A 13,173-nucleotide genomic window follows, 5' to 3' on the forward strand; every position below is an offset into this window, starting at 1 on the left:
CAGAGCATCCCCATGATCATGTGATCAAGATTTAGGCACTTCAACAACCAGCAGACATTTACCAGTCCTCACTTATGACAGTTGAAGTGTCCTGTCATGTGATCACCGTTTAAGACCTTCTCTGCCAGCTTCCCACAAGTAAAGTCAATGGAGAAGCTGGTAGGGAAGGTCACAAGTCACCGCAATAAATCACTTGCATCCTCTCCCCCACCCACCCCCGCAGCAACCGTGTTGGCCACACGTACCCTGGCAGAAACCACTTTGGCCCTGCCACACTCATACTATGCCTCACCAATCATTCTCATGCCCTCCCTCACCCAGTAGCAGCCGATCTAGCCCTGCCATGCTCATCCCGGCCACCCGAACATCCTCCCCCCACCCAGTGGCAGCCACGTGTTTCAGTGCTTGTGAGCCGACCAGGACTTTTGACTTCCAGCCAGCTTCACCACTGACTTTACTTGCTGGAACCCAGCAGCAAGTTGCAAGGAGATCCTTGTTCAACCACTTGCAATTCCCACTTAACAACAGCAACAGGGTGTGCCAGGATTGTTGCCACTAAATAATGTGGTCACGTGACCTCACATTTGACAACTGAATTGCTTAGTAACGGAAATTTCAGTTCCAAGTAACATAGTTAAGCGAAAACGGGGCGTTGGCTTACCTGAACGCCCCGTCTTTGAGAGGGGGGAACGGCCATCAGGTGTGGGTTTATCTCCTCGATTCCAATTGGACCGGGTCTGCTGAATTCTTTTCATGTTGTCCCCGCCTCCATTATGCTCTCCAGCTTTTCGGTGAGGAACTGGTCGCAGACTGACGTGTCGGACTGAAACGAGAAAGAATTAATATCCTCCCACACACACCCCATGCTCGCAGTCGCCAAGGGTGGGTCTGATGGCCATTTCCCCCTCTCCAAGAAGGGGCGTTCAGGTAAGCCAACGCCCCGTTCTCTCTGTCGGGGGAAACGGCCATCAGGTATGGGACATACCAAAGCTAGATGTCCTCCTGAGTGGGATACTGGCGACTAGTCATCGGTGATCCAGATGAACTGCCTGTAGAACTCGTCTCCCGAATGCGGCATCAGCTGATGCAAAAGCATCCACTCGATAGTGACGAATAAATGATGAAGGAGATGATCATGTTGCGGCCCTACAGATTCCATCGATGGACGCTTGAGTACTCCATGCAGCTGATGAAGCGGCACTTCTAGTGGAATGGGCCGTGACATTCCGCAGGATCGGCAGAACTTGCTTCTCATACGTTGTAGCAATAGCAGCTCTAATCCATCTGGCCAAGACAGACTTGGATACCTTCGATCCCAGGACACCGGTTGGAATGATACGAAAAGAGATTCCGTTTTTCTGAAGGTTGATGTCTGGCTGATGTAAATCTTCAATGGTCTCTGTACGTCCAATGTGTGCCACACTCTCTCCAGGTGATGGTAAGGATTTGGACAGAAATCTGGGAGAACAACCTCCTGAGACCTATGAAACCTAGTGTCGACTTTTGGAATGAAAACCGGATCCATCCGGAGCACCACTCTATCGGCCAAAAAGATGCAAAGATCCTGACGAACCGAAAGCACCGATAGCTCTGAGATCTGACGGGCCGAAGTGATGGCTATTAGGAACGACTTTTAAAGACAGGAAACGAAGTGACACTTCTCTGAGAGGTTCGAATGGAGCCTTAGTCAGTCCTGTTAGGACCACATTGAGCCGCCAAGTAGGAAAACGGTGAACCGCCGGTGGCTTGATACTGCTGAATGAAAGGCTCCACACAGAAACTGCTGAATAAAAGGCTCCCTGGAAAGAGAGGACGATGAACCGCACCTCAGGACTGAAGAGAGTGCCGCCACCTGTCTCCTGAGCATATTAGGGGCAAGCCCTATGTCTAGACTCTGTTGTAGAAATGCCAATATGTCCAAGATATATGCAGAATTTCGTGATTGTCACACCAGGAAACAAACGCACGCCATGTGGCATTGTAGATCCGTTTGGTGGAATCTCGGTGAGCTGCAAGCATAGTAGGAATGACTCGTTCCGGGACCCTGGCCGCCGCTAAAATGCGCCGCTCAGTCTTCAGACCCCAGATTGTGGGTCTGGGTGCTTGAACGGGCCCTGCACAATTCCACCTGATCGTCTGGAATCTTCCACAGCTCGCGTGTCGAGAGTGCTATCAGATCCACAAACCAAGGCCTCCTGGGCCAATACGGAGCGACCAAAAGGAGTTCTGCCCGTTCTGTCAGCAGTTTGCGTATCACCCTGGGTATGAGCGGGAGAGGTGGAAAGACGTATAGTAGACCCGGAGGCCACTTGCTGCGGAGGGCATCCACCGCTTCCGCTCCAAACAAGTACCAAGAACCTTGGTACTTGGTTGTTGGTTCTGGATGAAAATAGATCCACTAGAGAGCACCCAAAGTGGGATGATAAATCTTGGAAAATCTGCGGGGCCAAAGACCACTCCGCCTGAGCTACGGTTTGACGACTAAGGGAATCCACTGCCATGTTGTCCACTCCAGATATGTGTTCCGCTTTCAAGGATCGGAGGTGTGACTTGACCCAATGACCAAGAAGTAGAGCCTTGGTCATTAAAGCTCGAGAGTGAGTGCCCCCCAACTTGTTCACATGCACCTTTGCTGTCATGTTGTCGGTAAGTACCAACACATCCGTGTTCAGAATGAGAGATTTGAAGGCCTGAAGAGCCAGAAAGATCGCCCGTAGTTCCCAAAGGTTGATTCCCTGTTGGGTCTTGGCAGGTGACCACTTGCCTTGGGCCAGATGATGGTCTAAATGAGCACCCCACCCCGACAGACTGGCGTCGGTCATGATAACTCTCCGTACTGGTTCCCTGAAAAACGAGCCCTTGGTTACTGATGCCGTTGTCCACCACTCCAAGGATTCTGTTACTTCCCTCGGTAAAGAGACACGACAATTGGACGCACTGATGAGGTTCCTCTGGTGGGGCAAAAGGAACCACTGTAGCGGCTGACTGTGTAGGCGAGACCATGGAACAATGTCATATGATGAGACCATCTTCCCTAACAACTGAGATAACTTCACTAAGGGAATTGACCTCGCCCTACTACAATCAGCGGCCAAATCGGACAGATCGGATTGCCGATCTTCTGACAAGAAAACCATGGATTCACGGGAGTCTATCCTTGCTCCCAGGTGTACTATAGATGTGAACGGGATACGGTGACTCTTGTCCCAATTAATTGAGAACCCATGTGACTGCAGAATCTGTATAGTGGGAGATATATCCCTCTCTGCCCCTTCTTTAGAGGTGGACATTATCAGGATATCGTCAAGATAGGCTTGAAGCTTTATGGGGACCTTGCGAATATGAGCCATTAATACAGACATAATTTTGGTGAAAACCCTAGGGGCCGAAGACAGCCCGAAGGGTAAAGCCCTATATTGGTAATGAGACCAACTGTAGTGGAAACAGAGAAATTGACGGTGCTCTCGCCTGATAGGCACGTGTAAATAAGCTTCCGTCAGATCGAGAGGAAATCTCCCGGGCGGATGCACTCCAGAATGGTACACAGAGATTGCACCTTGAAGCAACAACAGGCTATATACCTATTAAGGGCCTTGAGGTCAAGAATGGCTCTCCAATCTCCCGACAGTTTTCTCACAACAAAAAGGCGGGAGTAAAATCCCTGCGTTTCCTGGTTTGGAGGGACATAATCGATGGCCCGTATTTGAAGAAGATGGAGAATTGCCTCATCCATCAGCTGCCGGTTACAACCATAAGAAGACAGAGGGCACCGTAAGAAAACGGTAGGGTGGTTGGAGAGAATCTCTAGAGACAGGCCTATGCGTATAGTATCTCAAATCCAAATATCAGTGGTGGAGAAATCCCATTGGGTATGGAAGAATGCCAGCCGGCCCCCAATGGGGAGGTTGGCGGGATTATTATCTGCTGCGGTTATATTGCTTTCCCCGCCCCCCACCCCCCGGAAAGATCTACGGTTGGAGAATTTGGGCCCCGATCTGACCTGACTATTTCGTTGGTAACCCCCTCTGGAGGATGAGAAGCGCTGCATTCGCTGATTGAAATTGCTGAATTCTTGGCCACAAAAGGAAGGTGCATATGAGGGACGAAAATAAAGCTGGTGCCCGACTTTGCCTCTCCTAGACAGAGAAGGCATAACCTTCTTCTTATCACGAGTCTCAATCAAAATGGGGACCAGCAAGGATCCGAATAACTGGGATCCCTCGTATGTCGATGAAGCCAAGCGCCACTTGTTCCTGGCATCCGCATGCCAATTCTTGAATCACAAAAGGCAGCGAGAAGTTACCGTTGAACCAATTGACTTCACTGAAAATCCTGAGCCGTTTAGACTGGCGTCTGCCAAAAATTCCATAGCTGCAACAATTTTATTAAAATCTTGGTGCGCCCTTACATCTGTTTGTGGAATCCTACCCTGAAGTTGTTTGATCCACATAAGGGCCGCACGATTGAAAAAAGATGAGGCTGTAGATGCCCTAATGGTCCAGGGGGAAGCTTGATGTGACTTCACCATGGAGCAATCCACCCGCTTATCTTCCGGTCGGAGGGTCTCATCCTCTGGTCCCGTAACGTGTGATGTGGATGTAAGTGCTACCACTGGGGCATCCACCTTGGGAACTTGTAAGATCTTGTCTAAATCCTGCGCGCAATTGTAGAAATGCTTGTCATTGTTATTAGGATTGGAACCAGATCCAGGACTTAGCCATTGGCATTGAACCACGTCAACGAATAGCTTTGGGGCCAGAATGGCCTCCACCGGCACCGCTGGTTCTACAAAGATATTGCCCGATGAATCCGGTAATGACTGAGGTTTTCCTTCCCCCTTAGTGGGGAGACCTAATCCTGTCGTAGCCTGTGCCTTGAAGAGAAGTGATCGGAAAAGGTGAGGTTTGAATAGGCCTACAAAAGCCGGTTGGTCTGGGGCCAGACCTTTGTCATCTGACAAGGCTGCCTCTGCAACATCCTCTTCTCCAGAAAATGACTCCTGGTCGTCAACCTCCGGAGGTTCAACCCTATGGGAAAGAGTTCTAGTGACTGTAGTAGCTGACTGCCCACCTATGCGGTCACTACGGTGAGGGGGATCCTCCGACTGAAGGCATTGAGCCACTCCCTGACGGATGGCCTCTGAGATTATGAGACCAAAGGAATCAGGGAGTTGAAGAATTGGTTGTTGAGGCAAAGGAGGATGAGTTGTCAGATTTGGCGCTTGATTATCGGGCCTGACCGGGCCGAGCCTTGATGTTAAGTCAGTCTGAGATAGAGTCCGGAATAAAGGACCTATATCCGGAAGCTGAGGAAGTGATACAGGTAAGGCCCTATCAGGAGACCAGGACCCCTGTTCCTGAACAATTGAAGCTCTAGGTGGGCTCATAGATGCCACTGGAAGAGCGGTTTGGCTGGCATGGCGGTGGTTTGGCGATACAGATTCATTGGCCCTCTCAGAGGCTTTATGGAATACCCTCTCTAAAGCCTTGTGCTGCCTTTCTTCCACTCGTGAGCCCTTTTTTGCTTTGATACGTGTGGCAGAACGACTCCTTGCCTTATTAGAGGCTTGAATATTAGATGGACCCTCACCAGGGTCTACAATGCCTGGAAAAACCCCAGCCATGGTTGCTTCATCAGGGACATTACAGGCTCTGTCAGCCATTTTAAAAGGCTTCCCGCCAAAAAAAAAAAGACAACTGCCCCAGGCCTGACAGGGAAAATGGCCGGCGCAAATTAACTCACTGTGAGGAAAGTGATCCCGTGGTGTAGTCAAGAGGAGCAATAATGCAGGGCTGCCTTGCCTACAACTTCTGCCTTCCAATCCCAATTATAAGTCTTTTGGATGGCCAAGGGAGTCTGGTAGGCAGTAAAAAAGAGAGCGGCAATTTCAAATCCTCCGTGAGGCCACAGCAAGCCTCTGCAGCTGTCCGCTCCTCAGCGCACCGAATTCTTAATGATCGCTCGCCCGCTAGGCTGCAAACGCGATCGTATATTAAATGCTGCCTCTACGAAGGCCAATCCACAACAGCCCAAAACTGCTTCCAAGCTCAAGGCTTGTCCTCAGTTGAGGACTGTCAGATCGCTCGCCCGCTGGGCTACAAATGCAATCGTAGAAAGAAATAACTTCCTCCAACAAGGCAGGAGCTTCCGCTCCAATAAATAGCCTCGGGCTCTGAGATCGCTAGCCAAAGCCGGCTTCAAGCGCGATACACAAAAAATTTCACACTTTCACTTCCTGAGCTTGCGAGGCGAGCTGACAGCTTCAGCCTCCAGCAACGTTAATTTAAATTAGCGGCTCTTCCCGCACGCTTCAGGCCAAGACCGTGATCACTGCCAGGTGGATTCTGCTCAGCAGCAGAATTAAGCCTCCAATGGCCTTCAGCGGTATCAGGATCAAGTCCCTTCACGGTGGCATACAAAACATAGAAATTGAAATCTCTCCTGCAATAGCAAATTAAAAGAGAAATAATTTGACACGTTCGGTCCTTATAGGACCGAGTCAAAAAGCTGGAGAGCATAAAGGAGGCGGGGACAACAAGAAAAGAATTCAGCAGACCCGGTCCAATTGGAATCGAAGAGATAAACCCACACCTGATGGCCGTTTCCCCCAACAGAGAAAACTACCTATTCACTGGTTCAGCCCCTCTATCTTCTTAGCTTCTATGTTAATCACTTTAAAGCTAGTGTCCTCCTGGCTAGACCAAATAGGAAGTTCTCCATCCTGTCATCTATTGTGCTATATCATAGTTATCTAAGGGAGATCAGAGAGAGAACATTTGCATATAATTGGCTTACAGGACAGGAATTCATATCTTAGTTTATTTTTAGACATACTGAAATTTTCATACCATTCATGCTAATTCATCACCACTTCTCCGTTATAGTTTAAAACATGTTACTTCAGGATCATACATCATTGTTTGTCTCTCTCTCTCTCACACACACACACACACAAATATTGTGTCAAATTAAGGGCTGCCCCAATTAATCTGGCTACACATTTAAAAACTTTAAAAAATACCGATGTATACACTAACAAGTCTTTTCTTTTAAGGAAGTGCTATTTCCTTCCCTCCCTCGCATAGGAAACAAATATTCTTTTAAGATAACCATATTTAGAAGGACCATATATTCCCTCTCAGCAGTTTGCTCCTCCTATCTTCCAAATTATATTATACTGAGTGAGACAAATTTAATTGAATTGCTCTCTATCGGAAGAAAGTTTTATAGTGTACTTTTCTTTCTCTAGCCTTAAAAATGTCAGTGGGAGTCCAGTACTTGGATAAATAAATGGATGGATACTATCCCAACAACCACATCTGAAAAATCTAGCCTTAGCTGAAAGTTAATCTAGTTTATATAACTGCAAATAAGTACGTAGTAAATATAAAAGTGAAAAGCAAATTTTAGAGAGGACATGCGACACAAATAGCTGGTTAATTAGAATGCTTTTAAAATATGATCCCTTTTTCTGTAATGCATTGCTCTTAAAATCCTCTGGATCAACAGATTTTCTTCCATCCTTTATTAACCCAGATGCATAAGAAGATTATTCCAATAATAAGTTAAGAAGATAAACATTCTTCTAAATGGAAAAATTACATAAAATAGGAAAATATTTACCATTATAATTCTGTTCCCAGATTAATCATCTTTGCTTCATGTGTTTTTTCCTTGTCTATAAAACAAGCAAGAGAAGAAAAAAGGCATTTCATTTCTCTTTTCAACCATTCAATTAAATGAAAACTTAAATCATTCGACGTGTAACCCCTTTCACAATGTTTCTTGGACCACAACTAAAATGAAAATTCGCAATACTGCACTTGCTTACACTTAAATGCTGGTTTGCTCATACAAAGCCACAAGATTAATTACTTTTTGAATTCAAAAACTAAGCATGGTTAGAAATGGCCCTGAATTCAGGATGCTATTTAAATATTCCCCAAATATAATTTCTCTCATGGCCTTTACATAGCGACCATCTGAATTAAGTTCCTAGGAGACTAAAATAGGTTTTTTCCTTGTGACAATAATCTTATTTGCTTTCAGTTTATTCTGAAACTGAACTCTCAGAGTTACTCTTTAACTAAGAAAAATAGAGGTTTAACCTATATGACATGATTTACAGAGCCTGGTCCAGGGTACTGTTTTACCCTTAAGAAAGTACCACTATTTTACTTTATGATTTCACTGTTATTCTCACTGTGGATTAAATAATCTAGAGATTTTATTGACTGGTTTGTAACAAATCAGTTCTCCATTCTTAAAAGCACGCTGAAAAATGATAGTGAAAACTGATAATATCATTAGGGTATTTTTTGTTTCAGAATAAATGTTGTTGCTCTGTTAGACATCAGGACAGATGCTACATATATGCAACCAGATTACAGGAGCATTTCACATATTTGCGATTCAGCTTTGGACAATATGAATACTGAAAGAACGCATTATTTCAGCAGTTTTTGTGATGATGATGATGCTTCCATCATCATCATCATCATCAGAGGAGGAGGAGGAGGAGGAGGAGGAGGAGGAGGAGGAGGAGGAGGAGAAAAAGGAGATTTTTTTGTGTTTTTGCCCTGCCCAACGAGGCTAAGGAATTCGATATTTTCCTAAGTGAAGAATATAGGTGTGTTTTTAATTCATCGTTTTTACTCAAGCTAACTTATTTTAAATACATTCATGTGAAGAAAACATTAGTTCACCAACCCAATAATATTAAGGACTTTATCCAATATGATACGAAGCAACAGAGCTGTTGCTCTTCACACATATTCTATGTATTTCCAAATTTGTTTCCGATCAGAGGAGAGATTTGGGAGGCTGCAGACTGAAAAAAGGTCATTCAATCAGCAACTTTTCTTCCACTGGTAGAAAAACAGAATGAGAACCATGGTTTCCATTTATTTATTTATTTATTTATTATTTAAATTTTTATACCGCCCTTCTCCCGAAGGACTCAGGGCGGTTTACAGCCAGATAAAATAAACAATACTATTACAAAATAAATACTATTAAAATACCACTAAAAAACTTATTCAATTTGGCCGCAATTAAAATTTAGCAAATAATAAAACCCATTAAAAAACCCATTAAAAACCCATTTAAAACCCCTTAAAAACCCACGAATTTAAAAACTAATCCAGTCCTGCGCAGATGAATAAATGTGTTTTAAGCTCGCGACGGAAGGTTCGGAGGTCCGGAAGTTGACGAAGTCCTGGGGGGAGTTCGTTCCAGAGGGTGGGAGCCCCCACAGAGAAGGCCCTTCCCCTGGGTGTCGCCAGACGACACTGTCTCGCTGACGGCACCCTGAGGAGTCCCTCTCTGTGAGAGCGCACGGGTCGGTGAGAGGTATCCGGTAGCAGTAGGCGGTCCCGTAAGTAACCCGGCCCTATGCCATGGAGCGCTTTGAAGATGTTCACCAAAACCTTGAAGCGCACCCGGAAGGCCACAGGCAGCCAGTGCAGTCTGCGCAGGATAGGTGTCACACGGGAGCCACGAGGGGCTCCCTCTATCACCCGCGCAGCTGCATTCTGGACTAACTGAAGCCTCCGGATGCCCTTCAAGGGGAGCCCCATGACAGACATATTTGCTGCCAGATTCTTTTTCATCTCAAAATGCTACGAATTAAATTCTCTTCATGAATGCATGTATATTCATTCATATTCACACTGCCATACAAAAAATTTTGACTCTGAATTTTGGCAGAGATTTCACAAAGACTTTGAAAATATTTTCCCATAAATTTTAAAGTTTGCACAAAGTGGTAAGAGGAAGCAAAGAAGAAAACATTTGACAGATACTTTGAACTTGAAGAGTCTGAGGATAAACTTTCCATGTCAACAAGAGTAAGCAATCTTGATTTCTTTCCTAGAACTGTTTCAAATAGTACACTGCTTATTTATACACTACACTACTTATACACTACAACAGGGGTGTCAAATTCAAGGCCCGGGGGCCGGAACCAGGACCTGGGTTTAGCTTATAGAATCATCCGTTGTAATGTCCTTCCTGCCAATGACTACTTCAGTTTCAACTACAATAACACAAGAGCTACCAACAGATTTAAACTTAATGTCAACCGCACGAGTTTAGATTGCAGAAAACACGATTTCTGTAACAGAATTATCTATGCTTGGAATGCATTACTGACTTTGTGGTCTCTTCTCATAACCCCAAAAGTTTTATTAAAAATCTATCCACTGTTGACCTCACTACATTTCTAAGAGGACTCTAAGGGGCGTGCATAAGAGCACATATGTGCCTACCGTTCCTGTCCTATTGTTTCTTCCACTATATATATATATATATATATATTTATATATATATATATATATTGTGTTGTAAATGTTGTACCTTGATGAACGTATCTTTTCTTTTATGTACATTGAGAGCATATGCACCAAGACAAATTCCTTGTGTGTCCATCACACTTGGCCAATAAAATTCTAAAATTCTATTCTATATATATATATATGCTTATACTACCTTGTTTCTCCTCATATATATGTTTATATATTATATAATCTTTTGTGTTATGCTTGTTATGCTTGTGTATATTGTTATGACAAAATTAAATAAATAAATAAATAAATAAATAAAACCAGCCCGAGGGGTGCTTAGATCTGGCCCACAGGATTGCCCTGGAAACAGCAAAGGACCGGTCCATGGTGCCTCTGCCAGTGAAAACGGAGCTCAGGAGCCCGTTTTCACTGGCAGAGTGCCTGGGTCACCACAAGTGCCAACATGAGTGACATTGAGCTGGCCATGCCTACCCTGACCATGCCCCCCCCCCGAGGTCAAACACAACCCTGATGCGGCCTTCAATGAAATCAAGTTTGACACCCCTGCACTAAAAGGAAAGGCACACTTTCCATCTACTGCATAAAGGGAAATTATTTTGCTATAATACTGCGGTTTTAAGACATCTTGCTCATCTAATCAACAAGATGCTGCTTTATTTATATGCCCATATCAAGTAGTTTCTTGATTTCTACATCAAAATCTGTATTACACATCAGTGACTCAGATTAAATAAGACTTACTAAAACCTACAAAAGTAAAATAAGGTATACAAGATTTAAAAATACACAAATGCTTGCACACTGTTTTGCTATCGATAGTGTGCAAGCTTTTTTAAAATTATGTTCAGACATGTCCGATCCTCAGAGACTGCCATTACAAGTCCCTCCAGTTTTCTTGGCAAGGTATTTCAGAAGTGGTTTGCCACTGCCTTCTTCCCAGAAGTAAGAAAGTGATTGGTCTAAAGTCACCCAGCTCGCTTTGTGCCTCAGGCAGCACTAGAACTCAAGTGTCGCAAATTGGGCCGGATGTCTTAACCACTACACCACACTTGAGTCTTCTGTAAGTTTTACAAGCTGCAAAAACAAATTTTGCAAAGGTAAGAATCACCTGCCAGTAAAAATGGACCAAAAAATTCCCTAGTCCATCCCGGAAATGAGGTTAGAAGGGATATGACTCTTTACATATGTATCGACAGAAGTTGCAATGCAATAAAATATGAGTTCATATTTTAATGCTACCAATGCTACCATAGCTACATGGGCTGAGCCTTGCCACGTAAGGAATTGCAGTACATTTTCCATCCAGTTCTGTTGATGGCGTACTGCAATAATGTACCATATTTTTCGGAGTATAAAACACACTTTTTTCCCTCATAAAAGAGGCTGAAAATTTGGGTGCATCTTATACTCCAAATATAATCCTGCCCACTCGCCGGCCCGCACCCTTCGGCCTCCACGTGTTCTCTTCCTGGCTACAGAGATTGCCACTGACAATGGTTTGTGTTTTTGGGCTCTGCGCGTCACATTTTCAGCCTCCAAATGCTCCATTTGAGAGCCCTTCAAGGCTGCGAGGACGACAAAAGCACATTGCCACTGATCGCTGCCGGAAAACATAATGTGTTTGGAGGCTGAAAATACAGCGCAACCTGCCCAAAATGGCTACCTGAAACAGCTGCTGCCTTCTCTTACCCCTTCTGCACTTCGCCTGCTTTAGTCACTGGAGCTCCCTCCGACAATCAGCTGTGCTTTTGAAGCTGTTTTTCAGCCCCAACATGAGCGAAGCGATCTTCTGCGCTTTGCCTGCTTTTCTAATTTCTGCTCCTTCTGACAATCAGCTGTGCTTTAGAAGCTGTTTTTTAGCCACAAGCAGCCCCAACCTCAAAACCAGCAAGCGAACTAATGTGCTAAAGCTGACCAGGCTAAGGACACTAGCCAGATGAATACCTGGTAGGCAGATTTTTTCCCCCCTATTTTCCTCCCCAAAAAACTAAGGTGCATTTTATACTCCGAAAAACAAGTAAGTATTCACCAATATTTATTGCTTATAAGTTGGTCTAATACAATGCTATTTTGAAGTGTGCATTCTTATGAACCAAATGAGTGAAAATAATTTATTATATTCTGATTGCATTCAAATTCTATATCAAAGATATTTTTCTTATGCTTGATTTTGACACAAGGGCATCCCTCAAAAAACATAGTCAATATCATTTTTCTTGATTTGGAGATTCCAGGAGGAATCCTAGTTGTTAATATTAACTGTATCAAACCTTGAGGGTGAAAATGAAACATTAGTCAGCATTTGAACACACAGAGTCTTGCCCTTGTTGTGACTTTTGTAAGCCTCTACCTGCAGAGCAATACTGAACATTAATTTCATTTCTTGAAATAGCTTTCCTAGGAATTTTGACTATGTCCATTCCAAGATCTGGTGATTAATACTTTGGTTTAATTATGCTCTATGTAAGAGTTAGGATAATATCTCAGCTTTAAAAAGCTTGAGGGTGATTTTTAAATTAAACTTCCTCAAAAGAGCCAAATACAGTAATCCTCAACTTACAACAGTTTATTTAGTGACCATTCAAAGTTACAACGGGGATGAAAAAAGTGACTCATGACTATTCTTCACACATGACCATTACAGCATCCTCATGGTCACATGATCAAAATTCAGATGCTTGGCAACTGACTCATATTTATGACGGCTGCAATGTTCTGGGGTCATGTGACCAGCTTTTGCGACCTTCTGACAAGTCAGTGGGGAAGCCAGATTCACTTAACAGTTGTGTTAGTAATTTAACTACTGCTGTGATTCACTTATCAATTTTGGTCGTAAAAACGGGGCAAAATTCACTTAACAAATGTTTCC

The 13,173-nt window shown here is 44.1% G+C and overlaps 1 protein-coding gene across 4 annotated transcripts in view; it reads right to left on the minus strand.

Moving 5' to 3' along the window:
* The window catches only part of SGMS1 (sphingomyelin synthase 1), a 97,527-nt gene that overhangs the window by 59,040 nt on the left and 25,314 nt on the right, over nt 1–13,173 (minus strand). For 2 of the 4 annotated variants that reach the window (XM_058188135.1, XM_058188137.1), the window contains exon 2: nt 7,624–7,678. The exons of 1 other annotated variant lie outside the window; for it this stretch is intronic. The gene's annotated coding sequence lies outside the window, so the exon portion shown is untranslated. Of the gene's footprint in view, nt 1–661; nt 824–7,623; nt 7,679–13,173 lie in introns of all 4 variants that reach the window. One more of the 4 variants, XM_058188136.1, reaches the window with a different exon arrangement.

The sequence above is a fragment of the Ahaetulla prasina genome, chromosome 6 (genome assembly GCF_028640845.1).
Source record: "Ahaetulla prasina isolate Xishuangbanna chromosome 6, ASM2864084v1, whole genome shotgun sequence".
Lineage (NCBI taxonomy): Eukaryota > Metazoa > Chordata > Lepidosauria > Squamata > Colubridae > Ahaetulla > Ahaetulla prasina.